Source organism: Ptychodera flava, chromosome 2 (assembly GCF_041260155.1).
Source record: "Ptychodera flava strain L36383 chromosome 2, AS_Pfla_20210202, whole genome shotgun sequence".
Classification (NCBI taxonomy): domain Eukaryota; kingdom Metazoa; phylum Hemichordata; class Enteropneusta; family Ptychoderidae; genus Ptychodera; species Ptychodera flava.
The window spans coordinates 12102454-12127151 of NC_091929.1; the positions used below are offsets into that span (position 1 = coordinate 12102454).

A 24698-nucleotide genomic window follows, 5' to 3' on the forward strand; every position below is an offset into this window, starting at 1 on the left:
GAAGTGAACTTGAAAAAGACGAAACACTAAAAAAACTGTTCCAAAATCAACCAATAATCGCATATACCGGTAGAAGAACAGATATTAGGCAATAGACTTATAAGCGCCAGATTTCACAAAAGCGACGACAGCTCGAACTCAGGTTCACACGAATCTACACAAACACAACAAGACCAACCAGTAGACATTCTAGCTTCCCTACTTGAACACCAACGTAAGTGGAACAACATACTACCAAATAAAGACAATCAACCATTCAACACGTCTCATCAATCAAGAATGAATTTTAAGCGACTGATGAAGAAAACTCTGTTTTCGAAACGCAGCGCCAAAGGATCGCAGTGTCACACTTGTCTCTCCGCTCTTAGTGTGTGTAAACATCCCAAGACTCGACCAGACTGGTGCTTCAAGTGAACGTGCCAAAATCAGGAAGAAATTCAGGTTTGAAGTCTGTTGTTGTACTTTCGTCACACAGAACTGCCATTTTCAAGTTCACAATTTTCAACACACCTGTTAGAATGTCCTTATTAACATACAGCAGAATGACCCTAATCAACATAAACAATGTCATCATCAACACGCCAGTATTGTCAAGGCTAAGTTCCAACACCTGGCAAAGATTGAGAACTCTAAACTTATGTAAGGTTCCAAGAACGAAGAGAGGCTGTTCATCGGGTACAGGTAAAGAAAGGCCGATACCAGTTAGAATCACCAACCGCAGTGCTCCACCCTGGAAAGATGTCAAACTTACTATGCCAAGATCAGTTATCCATGTTCCTTTACAAAAGATTAAAAATGAAGGCAGAGCTCTCCCTAACATCCTATTATCTAACGCAAGGTCATTGGTTAGAAAAGTAGACGAGTTACAGTCAACTTGCGTAACGAATAACATCCAGATTGCTGCAGTGACAGAGACATGGTTTAGTGATGAAATCAGTGATGAATCAGTGTCCATGGATAACTATAAACTTTATCGTAAGGACCGAACAGGCAAGAGAGGAGGTGGCGTCTGCATGTATGTACACAACCATTTACAATCTAAACCACTCAGTACCCAGTTAATTGCGGACAATGACATTGAGTCTGTTTGGTGCACAGCCCGTCCACATTGGCTGCCAAGGAGAGTGTCTCAATTATTAATTGGCTGTGTCTATCATCCACCTGGGACAAACGAAAGAAAGGTAAAAGATCACATCATACCTATAGTGGATAAAGTGAAAGCAAAATCACCATATACTGGAACTATCTTAATGGGCGACTTCAATCGAATGGATATCACCGGTATTTCAAACTCATGCCAACTAAAGCAGTTAGTGAAAATGAATGTGGTGTTAGACCTGATACTCAGTAATATGGAACTTTATTACAACACTCCGATATCAATAGCTCCACTTGGTACTTCAGATCATGCAATTGTAATAATGTCATCGAAGGTTAACCCGAGAGTGCCATCAAAGTCAATCACAACACGTCCTTTGAAAGACTCAAGTATCAGACAGTTCGTCATTGGATACTAAATATGATTGGAAGGAAGTTTTCCAAAGCCAGTCATGTGAGGAAAAGACAAACCAGTTCTTAAACACCATGAAAACAGCAATTAACCAATTCTTCCCCGAAAAGAGGATCAAAGTTCACCATTCCGATAAACCTTTCATGACATCAGCTATTAAGTCAATGATTAACAACCGGCAGAAAGCATACAGAAATGGAAATGTACTTCTTTACAGATACTGGAGAAATAAAGTTAAAAAGGCCATTGATTTAAGCAGGAAGTCTTATTACAAGGAAAAGATTGGTAATCACAAAGGCGGGGACAGCAGAAAATGGTGGGAAATGGTGAACAAGCTAAATGGGAAAACAAAAACTACATCACCTATAGAATTGGAAATCAACGGTACACGTCTCCACGGCAACAACCTAGCGGAGGCAGTAAACGAACACTTCATTAACATCACAAAAGACTATGAACCCTTAGACTACGACACATTCATCAACACACTCCCGGATGGCACCTGTCTGCCAACTGTTACACACAATGGTCTAGTCAAGTTGCTGAAATCGCTGAATAAGAATAAGAAAGGTGGGCCAGACCGGATTCCTAATAAAATACTGATGGAATTCGCTGAAGAACTTGCCTTTCCTTTGGCTGATATCTTCAACCAGTCATTCAAGGAGGGAAAAGTACCTTTATCAATGAAAGAAGCCAACGTTGTGCCTCTCCCAAAGGTCAACAGCCCAGCATCTCTTAATGACTTCAGACCTATCTCACTGACAAATACCATTAGTAAGGTCATGGAATATGACATCAAATCGATTCCAGCAATCATTATCATTCAAGGCAAATAAATTACCAGGTCCAATAAACAGTAAAACAAACACACAAAGAAACATAAGATCACTGACAAAATCGGTAGTACAATCTTGAACCACTATATACAGCAAAAAACAGGATGGTTGAACAGTCTCATATACGTTATGTTTACTTTTTTATACGTGGCACGCAAGTTTTGTAGATAACATTGTAGATAAAAAGAACTGACTCATTTGAGTGTCTGGATAGAACACACAAGGGAATAGCTAAATTAGTTATTGAGTTGATAGTAGAGACTCTGGCTAAACAAACCATAATACAACGTATACGTACTGGTGCCAATCTGTCTAGACACACAAGGATAAACAGTGGAGTGGAGTGTTACATTATTAGTATTTCACTCAAATGAGTCGGTTCTTTTTATCTACAATGTATCTACAAACTTGTGTGGGACCTACAAAAAAGTAAACGTAATGTATATGAGACTGTCCAACCATCCTGTTTTTTGCTGTAAGTGGTGGTACCAGGTGTCCGGAATGGGTAAGCGTACCCTGCTAGCATGCTACACCCGTCAAGATTGAACTAGTGTGACAAAGTTATTGTACGGTAATTCAGCTATCTGCTAAATTACTGTTCTGTGTCAAAGTCGGGAATACTGTCTTTCATCATCTGAGTGACAGATTTGCCATATTTAGATATAAGATCTCCATATCTACCATAGAACTTCTTAAAAGATCTAACCAACCTACTTTGTGAAAATCCTTGTCTCACCAGCTTTAAGACTAATAAGCTGTGTCTCTCTTGAAAATCTCCATATGAATCACAAGCTCTACAGTATCTCAGTAGTTGTGAAATGTACACACCATAAGCTGAACTCGACGGAATATTACTGGTCAAGTAGGGAAAGTTAATGATTTCAAAATTAAAGTCATCCCTTTTATCATACAACTTGTGTGTATTGCATTGTGTCTAATTTCAATAAATAGATCAAGATACGATGCTGAGTTCATGCTCTCCGTTGTTTCTTTAATTTCTAATTCATCTGGATATATGTGATGGAGGTAATTAGAAATTCCAGGATTGTTCAAACTGATGAGATCATCAATATATCTATAGATATTATTAAAGGACTTTGCAACTCTTTTAGATCCTGAACTATGAAGAGTCTGCATGAACTCAGCTTCATATGAATACAAAAATAAATCAGCAAGAAGTGGTGCACAGTTTGTACCCATAGGAATGCCTATAGTTTGAATCATTGATTGAAAAATGGATAAAACTGGAAGTAAAAGGAAAGATTGACAACAAACAATACGCTGGTGCCAAGAAATCGTCATCGACACTTGCAATGGTGGACATGATACAATCCTGGGTTGATCAACTGGAAAATCCCGGTCATATGGTTAGAGTCTGCTTCTTAGATTTCAGCAAGGCATTCGACAAAATTGATCACAACATTTTAATATCGAAAATGATCACCTTGAATATCAACCCAAGTCTTGTGAAATGGGTGGCTCACTTTCTCAAGGAAAGAAAACAAAGGACTGTTCTGAACAATTCATGCTCAGCTTGGCAATATGTCAATGCTGGGGTACCACAAGGTACAAAACTCGGCCCTATCCTTTTCATTTTGATGATTAATGACATCCAGGTCCCCATTGTAAACTCTCACTTTATTTTCATGGACGATACGACAATATCTGAACATTTTCACTGCAACGATGTCAGCAAGTCTTGTTTACAAGCAGATCTTGATAGAATTTATGAGTGGTCCTCCAACAACAATATGAGTTTAAACCCGAAAAAGTGCAAAGAAATGAGATTGTGTTTTTCAAAGTCTGATGTGAATCTACCTCCTCTTGTAATTGGTCAATCGACCTTAGAAATTGTAAATGTTTATAAATGCTTAGGTCTCAATGTAAGCCATAATTTAAAATGGGATTCACATGTCAATGAAATAGTAAGGAAAGCTTCAAAACGCCTTCACATCATGAGAGTCTTGAACAGATATGGTGCCAGCAACGAGGATCTAAAGCTTATTTACATATCTTTAGTTCGCTCATGCCTCGAATTCTCTAGTGTTGTTTGGCAAGGTGGACTGTCAGACAAATTGAGGTCGACATTGGAGAGTGTTCAAAAGAGGGCTCTCCGTATAATCTACCCATTCCGTTCATATAACCAGGCTCTTGAGTTAGTTAACATTGACACTCTTGACACTAGGCGTAACAATATTTGCAAGTTGTTTGCATCATCGATTCTAGAGGACAATCACAGACTTCACCATCTTGTTCCATCTCCAAACCACCACAAGTATTCTACGCGATTCAATGGGAAAGTTTCTTTCAAATGTAGGACAAAACGTAGGGATAACAGTCCTGTGGTGTATAGCATCAGACTGGTTGAGTAATTTTGTTTTAATTTGTTGTTGTTTTTGCTTTTTTTATTCTGTGTTTGTCCCCCTTTTGCATAGTGGTTTACTTGTTCATGTATGTCTGAGTTTATTAGTTATTTTAGCTGCAGCTTTTTACGATCCATCTTCCCTGTTCTTAATGTTTTCATTTTTTACGACTTTTATGACTTTTGTTGTAGTAAGGCTTTGTTTTTTTTTTCTGTTTTCCTTTTGTTTTAACATGCTTTTATGTCCATTGATTCTGTGAACTCAAGTAATTTGACCACTTTTAATGACGGTCACCATAATGTTTTAATAAACCATAATAATTATAATATCAAGACTCGTAGATTACGGGTACGTCTCGCCATGGCTAAGCAACACTTTACTTAAAGCAGCCAAACATGACATACACTTATATTATACATACTTTCATACACAAAACGCAAACAACTCAAATATGAACGATGTGTGGAGTTAATTTCCCTTTACTACCTAACCTCGGAAATTGTGAAAATCCACATGAGCAACATGTTCCGGACGAAGAATGTGACAGTGATATTTTTAATACATGTACAAATATGCAAATTATGGGACTTATGACCACTTGTCTATAATCTAGATATGATAGTTGGATTCCTAAACCACTAAAACATGGTGGTAGACACAGACATCACTAGTCTAGGTTTAATATTTAAGTAGTTATGGCCATTTTAAGTATATGGCGGCCATCTTGGACGCCATCTTGAAAATGACGCGTTGCCGGTGGTCAGATTTTGGTAGACGTTTAGTATGTTATTAAGAACATTTGACTCTATCAAAACCGTTGAGAAACCTTTTGTAGCAATTTTTTGGGGGTAAGGTCTTTTCTTTCATAAATGCAGCCGACTAACAGCCTGTTGTTCGGTTAAAACCAAGATGGCGTCCTCCTATTATTATGTCAAAGCCGATGTTATTCCGAAGGACAGCCAGAATAGTCGACCATACACCACGTGGATGTTGCTTGATATAAAACGTAATGTACTACCTGGGGATGCGATTATGATTGCATTGCGTATGCATAGCATCTTTTAATTAGCTGATTTGAGATTGCCTTCCTTCACTGTGCTTGCTGAACTGTGTTAAGGCAAACAAAAATTGTTTCTGGTCCTTGACATTCAGCAAAATGATGGGGCAATGCGGTTGTCTTTACATTTTTCCCTTTTTTCCTTTCTTTTTTATTTCCAACAATGCTAATTGTCACTGTTGATGCAACGGTTACTGTCTTTTATCAGTGGCTGCATAATACTTCCGTTTTCTTTTAAGCATGTTTGGACATGCAAACAGGGATATCAAGGATAGCTGCTGTACTGATGAGTATGTTACCTCAAAAAGCCATAACGCGCAGGTTCTGAAGTGACGCGCGCGGCGACCAGAAACGATCATTTTTGGCCTTATATACTATGCAAATAGTCATCATGGCTTCGCGGAGTCTATAGCGACATTCAAGTAAAACACGATTGGAACTAAATTGGGATAATTGGATTGGCAAAATTTCTCAAGAATTATAGAAATTTGTCTAATATTACACCATATTTGCTTACCATCTTTAAAATTTTATTCAAAATTTACGAAGCTGTTGAAATGTTTTGAGTAAGAATCAGTGCTTGATAGTATCTAATGCAATATTGTTCAAACCTTATGAACAATATTCACATTTGAATGAAAATATGTGAGTTTGTCTGTAGTTTCTTCATTACTGAAACACTAGCAATAATCTCAGTTTGTCACTTTTCCTCGACCAAAATGACGCTTTTTGATTGATTTACAGTTAAGTCAGTCAGGGTCATTTAAAATGTGCCCTGACTCAATTTAATGTTTATGAAGCCTTAAATTCACGAAAAAGTCAGGGCATTTCAAAAGTGCCCTGACTCAAAAGTCGTCAATTAGAGAATTTTAAGCATTTTGTCTCATTTCTTTAGTAAATTTACACACAAATGGACTGTTTTTATGACTGTTTTCATAGAGGAGACTAAAACATATTTTTGAGGATATAGCAAAACTGGTATGACATTCTGATTGTGTAATGAATGATTTTTGGGTGAATTTCTTGTGTCATATTCTATTTAGTCAACAAAATATTTGCAATTAATAGCTAACTATTTTGTGTTTCAGAGATAATGGAAGGTGTAGGCGCTGTGTTGCAATACTGTTTTCAATGCATAACTTCAACGAGTGCCAATGTGATCAACAGAATCAGTAACAGACAGATCATGTGAATGGGATCTTCCTAGCCAGATTTCAAGACCACAGCAGATTTCGGAAATAGACATTCATCACATATCAATACATGAACGAGATACAGAACCTACTCCATGTTATTATTCATCTGGGACTGAACATCCTTGTTGACAGACAGAGAAGTGGAAATAGCAATTTTCAATTTCAAAGTAAAACCATGCATGCTGGTATACTAGAGGTGATTGAACCACCTCCTTCTGTTTTATGTGATATTGATTTTTTTGTGAAATTAAACCTAAAACTGTTTTTCAAATGGCAGATAGTTTGAGACAATCGGAGAAAGCTCCGATGAACATTTTATATATTCATCTGTAAGTATATCTGATACAGAATACAAGAGCATTTTCGAGTTGACACTTGGGCAAAGTGAAAGCTGTGAGTGGTTTCATTACCGAAAAGACAGACTAACTGCATTAATCTTTCACAGACTTCTTCATCACTGACATGACCAGAATAATTATATAGTGAAAAGTTTCCTAGGATAGAATAATCTCAGAAATATAGCGACAGAATATGGATTAATCTTGAAAAGGTTGCAGGCATTTCTATTTCAAAGATTATGAGAATTAACACCAGAATGCTTTTGTTGTAGATAGTGGCTTATTTATCAATAATTGCTGGCCTTTCTTAGGGATACTCCTGATGGCATTTTGCAGTGCAAATACTGTAACAAGGGTTTTTTAGAAATTAAATGTCCATTTACATATAGGGATATGTCACAAGAAGAAATATATACAACTGATAAAAGTCACTACTGTTATTTGGATGAAAGTTATGATGTAAAATTGAGAGTGACAACACCTTGGTATTCTCAGATTCAAGGAGAGTTAGCAATTCAAAACACCACTGGTGTGATTTTGTTCTGTATACTAGAAAGGGCTGTACTGTAGATCGTATACTGGTACATCCAGGTCAGAAAGTTTGGGAAAGAGTGTTAAAATTTCAAATTCATTTTATGTTAAATATGTTGAAAAGAACTACTGGAAAAATGATCATACACAAAGATATATCAGTTTATTAAATGCTAAAATCAAATTTATTTCATTTGTTATTCTTATTCCCAAGGTCTTAGATAACAATAAGAAATCTTTATTAGTGAACAATAAAGGGAAAAAATATTTACCAGCAAAAGTTGTTGTCAATTTCATAACAAATGGACTATAGCTATAGTAAAAACTGTATGGAATGCATCCAGTAACTAGTGTGCAAAGGAGAACGTTTGGGAATTTTATGATTACTGTACATGTTACAAATCATAAAGACATATACAAACAGTAGACAGTACTAAGTAAAATAAGAGTCTTCAAACTGATTTTACAACAGTCAACATTTTTAGCATTTCATATTTCAGATGGCAGTAGTTTTGACAGAGAAGGTGCAGAAACAACAAATGGAAAGGCTCTCAGCCAATTCACCTCTGATATGGTCTCCAGAACTGATTCCTTTTGAATTTGCAATGCAGTCGTACCAAATGTATAAACTTCATTCAATTGTCACAATTAAAGTAAAGTCCGAGATATTATGATCACATATTAAAACAGTCGGTACACAGGAGTTGGTAAAACTGTGTATATACAGTTGCATTGTATGAATCTAGTACATTGAAGCGGGCATAAACTGAAGATGGAAACATTTCACACGCTCATAGGAAAGAGATCATTGAGCAAAGAGATGTACCTGCAGTTCAGCTGTAATACAAAGATTCAAAGCAAGTTAAGTGTACTCTGATGGATTGCAAAGTCAGTGCTTGCTAGGTTGATATTATAGTGATAGCTATACCATGAATACATGCAATTTGCGAATATTAAACCCAGGATCTCAACAGCAGTACGAGTATAGCTGTAGCATCACACTTCAATGAACAAAAACTTGATTCCCTCATAAATAAACCAAAATAAAGCTGGCATGTACTCAATTACCTTTTAACCAAATACAATCAACATTTTGTTGCAAGTTTTGTTGATTTTCATAGATAAAATGAAACAAATGTGACAAAAACATAATAATGATACTCTTATTTAGTTTGAAATGTTTAGATTTCTTTATTTTTGGGAATTAAATATAAAAGCTGCAAGTGTCAACGTTTGGTTGTTCAGGGACTTCAAAGTTAAGGGCATTATCTGATTTAGAAGGCGGAATTGTTTAAGTGGACCGATAGCAATTTTTTAAGAGGATTCTTAACTTTGCTATACTTTTTGTTTTTATCACTTGTGCTTGGCTTAAGGTTCCAAGACAAGAAATGTGACCTTTTTAATCTAACAATTCTCTAACGGTTAATAAACTCAGAACCCCCGTAAAGTATACATTTTCTGAAAGCCTACATATATGGGAACATTTTGGTAACCACAGTGTCACCATTGTTTACATAACTATCACGTGACAAGATAATTTGCATAACCTTTCAAAAGTCGGTTTTCCCTATGTTTTGTCTCAATACTTCAAAATATCTGACTCAAACTTGCTGGAATGCAAGCTGTCACAATGCTCTTTCAAAGTTTGTCTCAGATTTTTTATATCTTGCTTAGTTTTTTTGGAGCACAATTTTAAAGAAATCAACTATGGTAAAATTCACTGCTCTGGAAGTTTTTCTGGCATAAAAAATGTTTGAGAAGGTTTAGAAAAATTCTGAGACACACTTTTGAAGACCTGTAGGATAGCTTGCACTCACATGAATTTCAGCCACATATCTCAAAGCATTGAAACAAAACATAGGGAAAACCGTTTTTTGAAAGGTTATGCAAATTACCTGTCACATGATAGTTATGTAAACAATGGTGACACTATGGTAACCAAAATGTTCCCCTATATCTAGGCTTTCCGAAAATATACAATTTAGGGGGGTTCTGAGCTCATTAAACACTAGAGAATTGTTAGTTTAAAATGGTCAATTTCTTGTCTTGGAACCTTAAGCGTTTACCTTTTCGTGCATTTACTTCATGAGTGAGGGAGGGATATTCAAAGTAGCTTTTCTCTCGGTTAGTTGTTTTCTGATTGTAAAGCCACGGTCTGCCATGATATCATTACCCTCTTGTACTAGATCTAAAAATCCGCTGTACTCTGTAATATAGCAGTCAGAATTATTGCCACTCCATAAACTTGATACAAATATGAAAATACCTAAAGGACTGATTGCCACTAGAAATTTGTAAGTATTATGGGATTTGTAATGACCTATAGTATGTACATTCTGGAGCTGTAGGGGTTACAGGTTTCTGTACAAATAACTCTGAACAATCTATTATGGCTCTTGTTTTAGGTACTTTCTTCGAAACACTGCAGGCATATACTTGTTAACCTGTCGGCGTGATGGCCACGTAAAAAGTTGTCCAAGCACTAAATATTATGTAAATAATCCCTGATGCAAACATTTGAGAAACTCTTGGTCGTGACACAATAAAATTCTGCCTAAACAAACCCTAATAGTTCTACATTAAATCTAGCGAAAGAGAAAGAGAGTGAAAATATATTCGTCATATTTGGATAATTTTTGTAAAGGCCGTGACTTTTAGCATCCTTCTTTTTTGATATGATTTGCTAGCACAACTTTCTTTTCCTCTCCAATACTTAATTATGTTATCTCGCGCACATAAAATATCAATGATTCCTTTTAGGATGTCAACACATGGCATGACTGTGTATTTGTGCACAGACCTATTATCAGTTATCAAGAAAAGTTCTCTTCGTACTTTGTCTTTATCTTAAACTTTAAATTTTAGCTCACAGAGTTCATGTTAGAGGGCATGTTCTTCCAGATATAATGTATGAATTTGGAGTCTCATCCTCTCAATACAATGTCATTCTCCATTTCTTTCTTTGGAACGACATCTCAAAATTTGTCGAAGACGCTGCATCAGCTGCAGAGTACTCATTATGATGATCCACTTTAACAGTAATTATGATAAATGAAGGCCTAGGGAACTGCATACACAGATACACCTACATAACAGACATACAAGACAAACGCATGAGTTTACACATGATAATATTTGAAACTCAATACAATGACATCTAATGTTCGCTGTGTTGCTCCATCCCCACAACTCGCTGAAACAAACAATATCCGAAAACGACTTGTTGTCGAGTTGTTGCTCAAAGTGCATAGGTAAAAACAGTTGTTCATCTGTTTTTAAATATATAAAAAATATCGCGAAAAGTAGCAAAGTGAAAAATACTTTATCGTTCAGTTAGAACACACATATACAACACCTCACTGTATAATTATATTCTTATTCATATTGTTAGAACATTAACATATTTTAAAGTTGGCTTAATCACAAAATTAACTACCAACACAACATTATCAAATTTTCATATGTGAAATTTTGGTTTTCTCTTCAAATTGCACATGACATGCCAGATTTTACGTGGCTTGAATGTTACATTATTGTCCATCAAAAAATGGAAAAGTTTGCTATAGTGACGGCTACAACGTTATTTCCTTGAAGGGTAATTTTCTAGTACTTATCCGTAAAAAATAATACGATAATTAACAAGGCAATGCCTGAACAAAGGCAAATATACAACAAAGTGTTGACGAAAAATCAGATTTACTCCGTTGCATGCATGGGTCATTTAATATGGCCGCTGAGGGCGCGACAGTTTTTCCACTGGTGCTGCAAAACAGCTATATGACGAAAATCAACAAGCCGCACAATTCACCCACTTTGATTAACGTTCGTGGATATTCATTTAAATTGGAAAGTGGAAATATTATTTTTTTCAGGAAGTTATCTCGCAAACTGACTGAACTATCTCTCCTTTTTGTCAATAAAACACAGCAAAAAATTACTCTGTGTAGTTTTGGGTCAGTAAATTCCATGAACTCTTTCTAACATCTTATATAGAGAAGCCTCATCTGTAAAATGTTACTAAATTTTAAACTAAATTTTGATTTTACGAGGGAATGAAAAAAGCAATACTTTTAAATCGCTTTGAAGTTTATAACTTGCAATTTTACATTTTTAGAGATGAGAATCTTCTTATATTCAAAATACCTCTGTCAAGGCCTTTAAAACGATTTGGAGTATTTGTGAAATTTAAGATTTGAACTGAAAAAATTCACGTTTTACGTTAGACGGATGTGTATCTCAAAATTTGAACATGGACTATCTCAACAACTGAAAAGTGAAATTGAATTGCACAAATCACTCCACAAGCTGTGTGCAATTGACACTTTGAGATTGATTTACAATGACTTTGAATTCAAGTAGTCATGTTTAGAACTTCTGAAAATTTACAGGATGAGTTACCAATAACCCACTACCCAACTGAATAATGAGCAAGCTTTGCATGCTGTAGATAAAAGTCATATGCAAGAAACAATATGCATGTAATTTCTCAGCTGAGGGATGTTGTGGAATATATACTGCAAACAGGAGGAAATGAGTATATCTGTAATTTAGGGTATCTAGGCTCATAATACTGCTAGTTGGCATTCATACATCACTGCAAAAATGCAATAATACAAAAAAATCAGACTAATGTGTTGCTTACGGTGGCCCCTACACGCCACGAAACTTTATTACTTTTGAATATAAACTCTATTTTTCCTTGAAAATATTTTTAATATTTGTAAGAGATTTTATTTCTCCACCGCAAACTTTTAATTTTGTATGGGAAACTTTATTTTTCAGTAAAATGTTTTACAACACTTTGAGCAAAAATGTTTTAACTTTAAAAATAACTTTAAACAAACTATTTATTTCTCAAAAGTATTTTTTTTTATTTTGTAAAACAGAAGTAAAAATTGTTCAAGAGTACTAACTCCTGTACACGTCACGGAAATTTATTACTTAACTTATTAACTTATTATTTAACTCTAATTTTTCTTGAAAATATCCTTGGTTTTTGTAAGAGATTCGTTTCTCCACCGCAAAATTTTAAACTTTGAACGGGAAACTTTCTTTTAGAGTAAAATGCTTTACAAATCTTTTAACAAAAACTTTATCTTTTTAAGAATAAATTAAACTTTAATATTAAATGAAACGTTTCTCACAAGTATTTTTATTTTGTAGAACAGAAGTAAAATTGTTCAAGAGTACCAACTCCCTTACACGTTACGAAAATCCTTACTTTTAAATATAGACTCTTATTTTTCTTGACAATATATCTAATAGTTGTGAGAGATTATATTTCTCCATAGCAAACTTTTAATACTGTACGGGGAAACTTTATTTTTATTTGGTAAAAACTTTCAAAAAATACTTTAACTTTTAAAAAAAATATTTGTTTCTCAAAAGTATTTTTTATTCAAATATGTAAAACAGAAGTAAAATTAGTTCAAGAGTACCAACTCAAAACTCGTTTAAGATTTCGCTGAGCGCGAACTGTGTTACTAAACTGAATGATATAAACTTATGTCTTTAGAGCAGAAACTTAAATTAAATTCTTTATACAAAAGTCTTATTTTCAAAGAGTAAAATTTCTTTATGGAAAAAAGATTTTCTCAGAGCAGCAAAACGAAATATATTGAATATTTTGTTTTTCTAAATGGAGCTAAATTATTTTCTGAAGACAACAAAATCAATTCCTTTAAGATATATTTTCTACATATGAGTATGATTTAAGCATTTTTTAAAACTGAACTGAGAAGGAAGAAAACAGGAAGGTTGGAAAGTCAAACTTGCTGTTTTTTAGAGCGCCATTTAGTTATAACGAGAAATATTTCATGTGAGGACGCAATTAGCTATAATGCACAGCAAACTCTTTCTAGCGCGTCAGAGTAACACATTTTTTCCGACAAGCGCAAAATTCATTTTAACGCAAGTTAAACTATATCAAGTGCAAGACCCAAGTTTGATGACTCAGTGTCTCCGAGACAACCATGACTGACTTCATCAGTGTTAAGGCACGCTAGCCCCTGTCTTCCCGACGTCATACGGCCTCCAGCCCGTATAAAGCCGTGAACATACAACATCGCACGCAGGGAAACGGGCACGCAAACAGGTCAAAACGTTGATTTGCCATTTGAGCGGGATGGTTATAAAGGAAATGAAGGCAACTTCTCACATCAGGTCTGTACCGTTGTTAGTGCTACGATAAAATCGACCATCTTCTCAACAAGATGAAATTCATCAAAAACCTATCGGTGCACAAACTAACAAACACCAATATAATGGCGCTAGGCAAAAGCCTAAAATTTTTTCCGACACCAACAAAACCAAATAGAAAACAACTACTTCATGATGGCAACAAGTACAGTCGAAAAACAAGACTACATCATGAGACACAATAAATGGCAACAACACCAATTCCAAGGAAAAACAAAATCAACTCCCCGAAACAACAGAAATCACGAAACCTGAAAGTTATCTTGAAGCAACTAAACTTGCACTTTCATATATACCTATTCATGAAAAGAAACGAAACATGTCGTGATAAATGTTTATGTCGCGATAAATAATCTCACAAACATTACACAAATTACAACGAAACCCCTCGACAAGGGCCGAGGCATCGTCATAGTCAACACAAAACATTGCCTACACGAATGTGAAAAATAATAACGCAACATTCATAAATATGCAGATCGCTAAACAGATTTACAACGCGATCCAAACATTAATGTACTGGCTTCGCTACTTGAAGAACAGTAACACTGAATTCACTAAAAAAAATCACAAACACAAACTGAGGAAAGAATCGACACTGCGACTGATGAGAAACCACACTCGGGTTTCGAAACACCATAGGTCCGGCTGCGTCTCGCCATGACCTTTCCCCACACAAACAAAACATTATCGTACACACTAATCCAAACTTCCCTACATATATCCGGAACGAAACAAACATTTTATTCACACAAACAATCCGATAAGAATGTAGGGACACATATCCGAAACGAATCAAACACAAACTCAATACAAAAACATTTTGGATAGTAAGGTTGGGAGTCTCTTTCACATTTTTTACATTCGAATGAGTAGATCATTGCTATTTTGTGTGGCATACATGGAGAGACACGGGTTAATCGATAGTGCTTTGACCCTGCTTATTTGACCTGAGTCCCCTAAGAAGGGTTTTAAACATGTGTTCGAGTGATTCGTCCTGACGGCCGACGCAGTGCGCCGGGACTGAAATGGATTCCTTTATCACTTACTGTGTTGTTATGTATCCCCTCCGTTCTGCTGTGTGATAGTCAAGGAGAAGCTAGATTCGTAATTGATAGAGTCTTTGACTGAAACCGAACGCAGCGCACCAGATCTGACCACAGTCGCGCGTGGCTAAATACACGGTAGCTGTGGGTCCATGGCTGTGGTGTTTTCGGACGGGATTTCTGGCTTTTACGGACTGATTTTGACTTTCACGTTTTTAACCCCCCCCCCCCCCCCCGAAACGTAAAAGTCAAAACCAGCCCGTTAAAAGGCAGAAATCCCGTCCGAAAACACCACAGCTAAAATAAACGGCGGCCACCGTGTGGTATGCTGCGCATTTCCCATTTTTATGCATAGCACACAGCGGCTGCCGTGTATCGAACAATGCGTGACTGCGGATTTGACAATTTTCCAGTCGGTCAAAATAAGCACGCAGGTAATGGACGTGACCTCCAGGAAAAACAGAAACGGCTCAGTGCAGCACAGCCATCTCATCTACTTGTGCAGTTTCTGTACTCTTTGCAACGTCCTCTTGTATGGGAATTGTGGGATAACTTCACTTCCGCCGCGAAGAAAAAAGTATTTTGCTGTCTCGAAATATTTTTGTTTTCTCAAATAAAAGTTTGCACGCTGAAACTTGAAATTGCGCCCTCACATACTGTGTTAGATTTAGATAGAACCCTTTCTACTCGCCATTAATGAAGTTGTGCGAGTAGAAATTAGATTGAAGTTTACTAGATGAAAAAGAAAATTTTCACTGAGGCAAAAATACCGGTCCTACATAAAATGAAACATAATTTTTTTTACAACGAAAACCAACAGTTTTCTTCAGAGTATTAGAAATTTACTTCGGGAAGAAAAATATTTGTGCAAAATATTGAAATTTTAGTCTCGGCAAAGTAAAGCTGGCTTTTGAAAATTAAATTTTTTCTCCTCTGAAACAAATAACTTGAGTATTAGGGAAAAAAAGTCGTCACGGATTAAATGGTCAGTCTTCAGAAATAAATTTTGTTTTTCAGTATTTTAAACGTACTCTTGTAAAATGCAAAAGGGAAGATTACTTTAAGATATATATATTAATCGTTGTAAAGCATTAACTTCTTACAAACTATTAAAATATACTCAAAAGAATAGTATCTTTTTAAAGAATTAAAAATGCTAACTTGAAAACAAAATTAGGCAAAGTACGTTAGAGTTGTGGCCGCAAAAAAATAGAGAGTTTTGTATGCTAAATTTGAGTTGCGTCCACAGGAATTAGAGTTTTTGGCTCGTAATAAGAGTTGCACCCACTAATATTAAAATTGCACTGTCGGAATTAGAAATTTTAGTTCGTCAAAAATGGAGTTTTTTCCCTCACAATTACATTTGCATCCAACAAAATATTACGTTGTCTCGGGGAAATAAACTCTCTTATATGTATTCATCTGTATATGCACTATTCAGCTACAATACAGACAATTATTCATGCTAATATTATATAGGGCTCAGCCCTTGGTGTTGCGCCAGGCGTTGAGATTAAAAATGTTATTTGTATCGATTCATGATCAGTAATCGTAAAGGATAAAATAGAATTAATTAATTGTTACTTTCTATATACGTTTGTACAAGTATGACCGGTTAACCCTCTCAGATGACAGTTCACGTACACGATGTCAGACCCTGTAGGTATAGATTTTCTGTTATGTGTAAAAAAGTTTGAAATAAATTGGCAATGTTTACCATGATTACTACGTATTGTGTAACAAGGGACGTATTGTGCCATAATAAGCTTTGCAATAGTAACTGTACCGCCCAACTTCCGATCTTGTAAGCTGAAAACCAGCATTACTTCTAAAAAGGGCAAATTTTGCACATAGTTACTGACACAGAGGGCGCCTTTCTAAGATTCAATCCCAGCATTCTTTGCGAATGTTCTTGTTCATATGCATGACAGTTTTCTCACTTCTATTTTTTTAGGCGTGATAGTAACGATTTTTTGTATCAGCGACAGGTTGGATAATAATAATTACTCGCTAATAAAAAAGAAATATTTCATTAATGGCATGTTATAAAATAATAGCGAGCACGTTTCGAATTTGTTTATTTACGAGCACTCAAAAAAACATGGCGGCGCCCACTAAAGAAGGGTACACTTCCGGTTACTCGCATAGTATATTATGAATATGCGCATGCGTAGTCAGTAAGCCTCTAACCGCGACTAATATTGTAAGATTTATAGGGTTTTCATTCATGCAGTGCGTGTATTTCTTTTGCTACCTACCTACCTACCTACCTACCTACCTACCTACCTACCTACCTACCTACCTATCTATCTATCTATCTATCTATCAGTGTGCGAAATTAAGAGAAAATAGCTTCAGTCATAAGGACCTGCACCAAGCCAAAACTTCAGGTCCTTACAGAAAACTGCCGGTCCTCAAGAAATGCACTTGTTAACGACCATTAAAGTCAACTTCTCCACCAATACTATGCTGGTGAATGTTGTAATATTTAATTTTTCATGTTCTTTGATCAATAGAGTCAGCAAGTATTCACTCACAAAGACTATTGTTCACATAGATTACAGAATGGTGTAAGTGAATGATCATGAATCATTCATTCAGGAGTATTTGACATTTCTCTGGCCATGTCGGACCATAAATGATGTCAAAAAACCAGGGCCGGGGAATACAGGCTCATTTGCGACATTTAGGCCTACAGTCCAGTATGACGGTGAGTTTGGCCTGCCTGTCGTAAAACGGTGGGTTTTACATGGAAACAATTTACAACCCTACTCTCGGCCTCTGAGAGTATACACGACGGATCGTGCAACTCGACAAAACTGTTATGATAAGGCCGCTCTTTATTATAAAATGTACACTTGTTATCACGATATATCGTGGTAACAGTCGGCCTCGTGAACTTTGGTTAAAGACCAACGAGCGAGCAAGATGTTCTAGCGGTCCACAAACAAACGCAGCGAAACGTATTACTTGACTGTCGACTGCAAGTAGCACAATTGGGCTGTCGTTTAACATCTAGTCCTTGTATCAGGCGTAGTTCAAAACCATAGAGGTAAAAAATACCTCCATGTTAAAAAACAAATATGTTTAGTCAACAGCATTGTTCTCGTAGTAGATTTTTTTCTTCAACTCTTTCTATGAACCGTTTATGTTTTGAACGCTTCAATGGAAAATCAAAGCAAAGTAAACGGAGTCAGTTTGACAGGCTGTATTATGTATGTACATTTGTGTACATGTAAATTCCGAACATGCACTTAAAGTGTGGAACTAGTGAAGTGATACTGGTTGTTGTTGTCATATGACACAGATATGCTAACATTACCAGGGTTACACTCACTAGGCGAGTATTATTATAATATTGTATCGCATTGTTGCACCAAAATCAATCCATTCTATTGCCAGAATCTGCACGGACGTAATTCATACTGATCTGAATGTAATCAGCTGCTCTGCAGCTGTTATCAGCTATGCGTGTCGATCGGAGGGATTAGACTCTTCGTAAATGTAAAAGTCGCAAGACAAAAATTACTATGTTGCGACATTGTCAACCCCCCCCCCCCGGTCTGGCGTACCATAGATCGAATTCCCCACTACCAGGACACGAGGTGAGATCAATATCCCCTGTTGCCCCGCACTCCCACGGTGGAAAACATTGATAGGTGCATGACATTCAAGTCTGAATCACATGATTCAAAGTCAGTCATCATCTGCATCTGTTTGAGGTCTTGACGGAGAAATTTTCATCATTTATTCCAAATTTCAGTCGGTCATAAGGACCGACATGTTGCTAAAAACATTCGGTCCGACGAGAAATCTGTCGGTCTCGGACCGTCGGACCGACGTTAATTTCGCACACTGATACATACATACATACATACATACATACATACATACATACATACATACATACATACATACATACATACATACATACATACATACATACATATACATATAATTACCGTGATCGCCTTTGATATTTCAACAAAGTAATCAATTATCTACAAAAAAGTATTGCCTGTCTACAGACAATGCAAATTTTTAACAAGTAACCCAGTAAGATAGATACATCAATTATAGATTGAATGCTTCGGAATGAACAGATGTTGTGACGTAAATGTATATAAAATCAAGATTATTGGGCAATTCATGCCTCATCTCAAAATAAACATTTTAATTATTCTATTCACCTTATAAGTATGATGGGAGATTTCTTGGTTTTATCAATTTTATTACGGTCACTATATAAGTAACCACCTTAGAGAGTAAGGTAACTGCCGATCATCATTTTCATTACGTACCTTCACCGTTGACACATTCGACAACGTGGCATTAAAATCTGTATTAATTGCTTCGACTAAGGCTGTGATGATACCAAGTTTGATGCAAAATAATGAATGTACACGAGGAAGTCTAAAAGAAACATTAGGAACAATATGCATGTACGAATATTGTCTAAACGTCCGACCTTTATCCGGCTGTTACCGTTAAAGACAGAAACGAACGACATGCTACGTAAAAGTCTCACAGTTTCTTCGGTAGTATTGTTGGCGAGGTATGATATTTTGCTTCTAAAAATGACACTATTTATTAACGTTTCGAAATGTCGACAAGCAACTACTTAAAATTTTTTAATGTGGCTCACATTTGACAGGGCATTAAACACATTTTGGTATTTGAATCCATTGTACTACATTGTTTTACAGTCACTGTGTGATGATTTCTGTCGACGACTAAGTTCTCACTATCAACTTTTTGTTCGACTTATAAAATTTACGAGGAAAATGCATAGCGGGACGGAAATGAGCTATGATAAAACACTTTAATGTGATTTTTGCGTAATCTGCTCGTCAAAAAGGGATCGCATATTAAACAAAACGCTAATATGAAAACAATCAGAATTCATGCAAAAATCCTCGGTATTTCACTCTTGTAGTGTGTGGGGTAACGGCAGGCTCCATCATACTGCCTGATGTCACACCCTCTTAAGCAGATAACAGTTTCACGATTAAGTATGCTATCGGAATATGAATGTTATCTACATTATGTTGCATTGTATATTTTTCTTCGTTTTACTAGTTTCCGTTCTGTATTTTTAATGCTGCTTCTCTTTGTGTCCTCAGTTATGCAAATCAACCTCTGTATGAAATCCCATTCTTTTACTTTCGTTGAAAACCCATATCGGTAAACATTTATATTTGATTCTCTCAAGACCCTTTAAAAATTGTACTGTCCAACATATAAAATGCATTATTTCACGCACTTTAAATCACACGTTCGGAACACCAATGCGTGATCTCTATTTCCGTTTTACGCTAAGCAAGCTGTTTTTGTTAGTAAGATTAACGAACAGTTTCTACTTCGTTCATTTATTATAATGCTGACGGCAAACAAGAGATGGTCACAATGAGACGCACAAAGTCCGCCATCAATATCCCTACACGCTCTTTACTATCATTCTTCGAGGCCAACAAGCCCGATTATTACCCGCCAAAGACGCGAGGACTATTTAGTTTAATAACGATCATGCATCATATGATTTTGAATCATCAGTGTTTCAACTTTCTTTAAAAGAAATGTACTTTGTTATATACCTAATTCCGGGGGAACGGACGCATAATTTTGAAAATGAGGTCATTTTGTATTTCGCAATTGGCCTAATTTGCGCAAAGAAAATTAATATCTTACGCTATCAGTACGTTAGCGTCCATGAACATGAACATGATAACCGAAGGTAACAGGTGAGTAGTTTATCGAGAAACATATATTTTGACCAAAAATTGCGAATATTGCCAGAAAATACAAATGTGATGATCTTATAACAATTTTAATACATTAAATTGAGATAATCCCCGGGAACCTGTATATCAAATGTCAAAGCTATCAAAAAAGCAGTTTTTGAGAAACCATTTTTCAGTAAAAATGGCAATAATTGCCCCAAAATACGGAATTGTAGATTTCATTTTTTTTAAATACATAAATAACCCCTAGGAACCTGTTGACAAAATATATAAAGCTATTAGATGAGTAGTACTTAAGTAACAAATTTTTGACAAAAAATATAACCTAATCCATGCTAGGGCTCTAAACAGGTATCTCATGTGTTACATTGTGAAATTTTGGAAAATTTGGTGCAAATTTGTAGGAGCTGAAACGTTTTAAAATCAAGCTGTGAAAATTTATATATGAGTGACGTCACTGGTCAATCGCGCGTCAAACCTGTGTCTTTTGGAATTGTATGGTTCTATAAATCTTTATTATGCAAAGAAAACCATGAAAACTTTGCATTTTGATTGATTTTGGAAATTACCCTTAGCAACCGTTGCTTAGCAATTTACTCTTTCGGTATCAACTCAAACTACTTTATATCTTCTTTGTTGTGCTCAACTGATTCTACAATTCTCCTGTCGTGTCCAGTAACAGTGCATTCAAGACAAGACAAGATCTTTTGCAAATCTATGTTTTTCGGAAACTCAAACCATTTTGCCAATAAGTCAGGTAAAAAACCTCTTGAAGACACATTTCATATGTGTCCCGTGTCTGTATTGTCATTCGTTCTCTTCTGTCGAGTTTTGGTTTCTCTCTCTGTTCTGTTTTCATGCGTTGCAATTAAATTATCGTATGTCTTATGATTTCGCGGTTTGATTTTAATCCTTTTTCGATTTTGACGTACAAATAACGAACTGGGGTCCTACCCCTTCCATATAACTAAGGAATTACGTTTCTAGTGCGTCGGCTTTTATGATCGACGGCGTCCTGGTGAAAATTAATTTTCAGTAAACAAACACAATTATACTTACTATTATTAATACGAGTAAGAGAATTGATAGGGGAATGGACAATCCCGATAACAGCAAAGATGTCTTTATCGACAGAATTAAACAAAATACAAACGTTATCATCACACGCTGTTTATCTCACGAACTTGCAAACGAACGTTGCATTGTTTTAGATTGTGACAACAAAAATAATGAAATGTATCAACATTCCTGGTAATAAAGTCATGATTATCAGTCTTTCGAATCGAAATTGTATGAGGACTTGCTCATGCCCATAAAACTGTTTGAAAGAACAACACTAGTGCTTGTATTTTTAATATAGACCTTTAATAATTCTACAAACAAGAATTAAAAGACCGCTCACATATCGTTGACTCCTACGTTTTGTCGATACACCGAAGATGACCCCGATCAATGCCTCCTGCCAAGATAAATGAATGTATATGATAAATGAATGCACCGTTTGTCAGCGCTATCAACTCGGACTTGGCTTTAGCGTAAACTTTCCATGAAATTGTGAGGGTGATGTTGTCGAAGCTAAACAAAACTATTCAAATTCTGTATGACTCTATATTTTAAAGAATCTTTGTGGAGGTAAACTTGTTTTAATGTTCATCTATATTCATATCAGAGGTCCTTGTGTAGTAGAGTATGGCTGACTGTGTAATCGTCGGACCCAGTAGAGCTAACAAGGGTTTTTTCCGCTTGAAAAAGTAAGGTCTTCGCTATAGTGCGTGTAGCTCTTGTCTAACGCTTTTTATTGCTACATATCTGTCATTTTCACATTTTCGAAATGAATCTTTCATGTGAAAGCGTTCATTGGAGACAATGCGGGATGTTAAAGCGAAAAGATGATATGAAACTTACATACAACGCAGAAGACATCAAAGATGATATTGACATTGGATGAAAGTCCAATCTGAGTAAAAAAATCGCTGCCACCATTGACAGAATACCACACATTAGTAGGCTAACACAGATTAGTATCACCTGTTTGCGTTTGATGACTGACTGCGTCTCAAGTCTGTCAACGATATCCATTGCCATGGCGACATTTGTTGTTGCTGTTCATTTGTCTCGGAAATATCGTGTAGCTGTAGGCCTAGGTATAAATAGAAGCATTAAGTGTCTAAGAAACGCAATAAGTTAATTTCTTCAGTGCTTCTTGGTATGCCTTGCATGTACAAATATTGTATTAGGCGGCATTTACAGACACCTCTTGGAGGATGGCGACCGGGAGATTCAAAAAAGGGTTCTCAGATTTGTTCAAATCAGATTTGTACAAATGACCCCCACCCCACTAGACTAAAAATGCGTTCGAATCCCCTTCTGACTGACTATAATTTTGAAGCCCCCCTCAAAGGAAGTAAAAATGCGGCCGATATAGTAGTTTGTCAAAAATATATAATCGTAATAAAGAGGAGTCTATTTGACTTTATCTCTAGATTTATATATGCCTGATAATTCATGTAAATGTACTTTTCTTGAGTGGCCGGTAAAAAGTGCATGTGAGTATTAAAATTGATTATTTTGATTTCATTGATAATGTCGATCCTCTATACAGGGTAGTCTACAAGGAAACTATGTACTATATTTTTCACTCTTAAACAAGCAATATATGTGCATTTATAGACATTTGATAATTGATATAAATATACTTGTTCAGAATAAGGTGGTTACAAGTGCATATGTGTACAAGAAATTTTATTTTTTATTTTCACCGAAAATGTTGATGAAATATACATTGGAGCTTATGAAAAAAAAAACTATTGATATTTTTTACAATAAAATAATTATATCTGTGCTTTAATAAGTGTTTAACATTCGATACAAATATACTTGATTCAAATAGGGTGTTTGAAAGTTAAGATGCTTGCAAAACATGGTATTTGAATTTAAGCCAAAACTAGGATTTCACTTCTCATGGTAGTCTACATGTAAACTATTAAATGTTTTCCCTGACAAAACCATTGTTATTGATGACAAATGAATCCTAATCGAGACTTGAATTCAATTGCTAACTGTAGACAGAAGGCTGTGCCTGACTTTTTACCATGCTTCAGGGAGTAGAACAAGAAACTGTAGTGGATACACAAAACAAAACCATCCAAAAGTTAGCCAAACGTTATAAATTAAATTGACATCCCAACACATATTTCATATAAATATGAGATTTTTGTTTCGAGTCCCCCTCCTTTAGGTCCACAAATTCTTTCAAGTGCCCAAAATATACCCTCGATATTTTCAAGTCCCTTAGTCATTTCTCCAGCCCAGCACAATAGGTGTTTGTTAATGCAGCCTGACGTCAGACTTTTATCGGACTGCTGCCGTTAAAGACGGAAACGATTGACATGCTATGTAGAAGCCATACAGTTTCCGTGGGTATGTGGCTGGTGAGATATGATGAATGCTCCTCAAAATGACACCGTGTATTAACTTTTTGAAATGGTTGACAAGCAACTACTTATGTGACTCACATTCGATAGAGCTGCAGGAAAGTAATTATTTGTCGCTAGGACATAAAACGCACCTTTAGCATTTGAACCGCCATTGTACTACATTTTTGTAATGTCTAAGATAATTGTTACAGGCAGTGAAATTCTTCAAGGTCGTAACATGATCGTGTGATGATTTCTTTCGACGCCGAATTTCTCACAATCATATTTTTTGTTCCTTTGATAAAATCAACAAGGAATATGCATCCTGGGACAGAGACGAATCGTGATAACAATGCTGAAATAAGGTTCTTGCGTAGTCTATTTGTCAAAAAGGGAATGCATGTTAAACAAAAATGTAACATTAGAACAATCAGAAACACCAAAGATTTGTTTATGCAAGATAGCG

General features: G+C 35.9%; 1 protein-coding gene across 1 annotated transcript in view; it reads left to right on the forward strand.

The window, feature by feature from the left end:
* The first annotated feature begins 2433 nt into the window (after positions 1 to 2433).
* LOC139114700 (uncharacterized) overlaps positions 2434 to 24698 on the forward strand; it is a 426568-nt gene continuing 404303 nt past the window's right edge. Inside the window, exon 1 of the mRNA XM_070676581.1 lies at positions 2434 to 2821. The gene's annotated coding sequence lies outside the window, so the exon portion shown is untranslated. The remainder of the gene's footprint in view (positions 2822 to 24698) is intronic.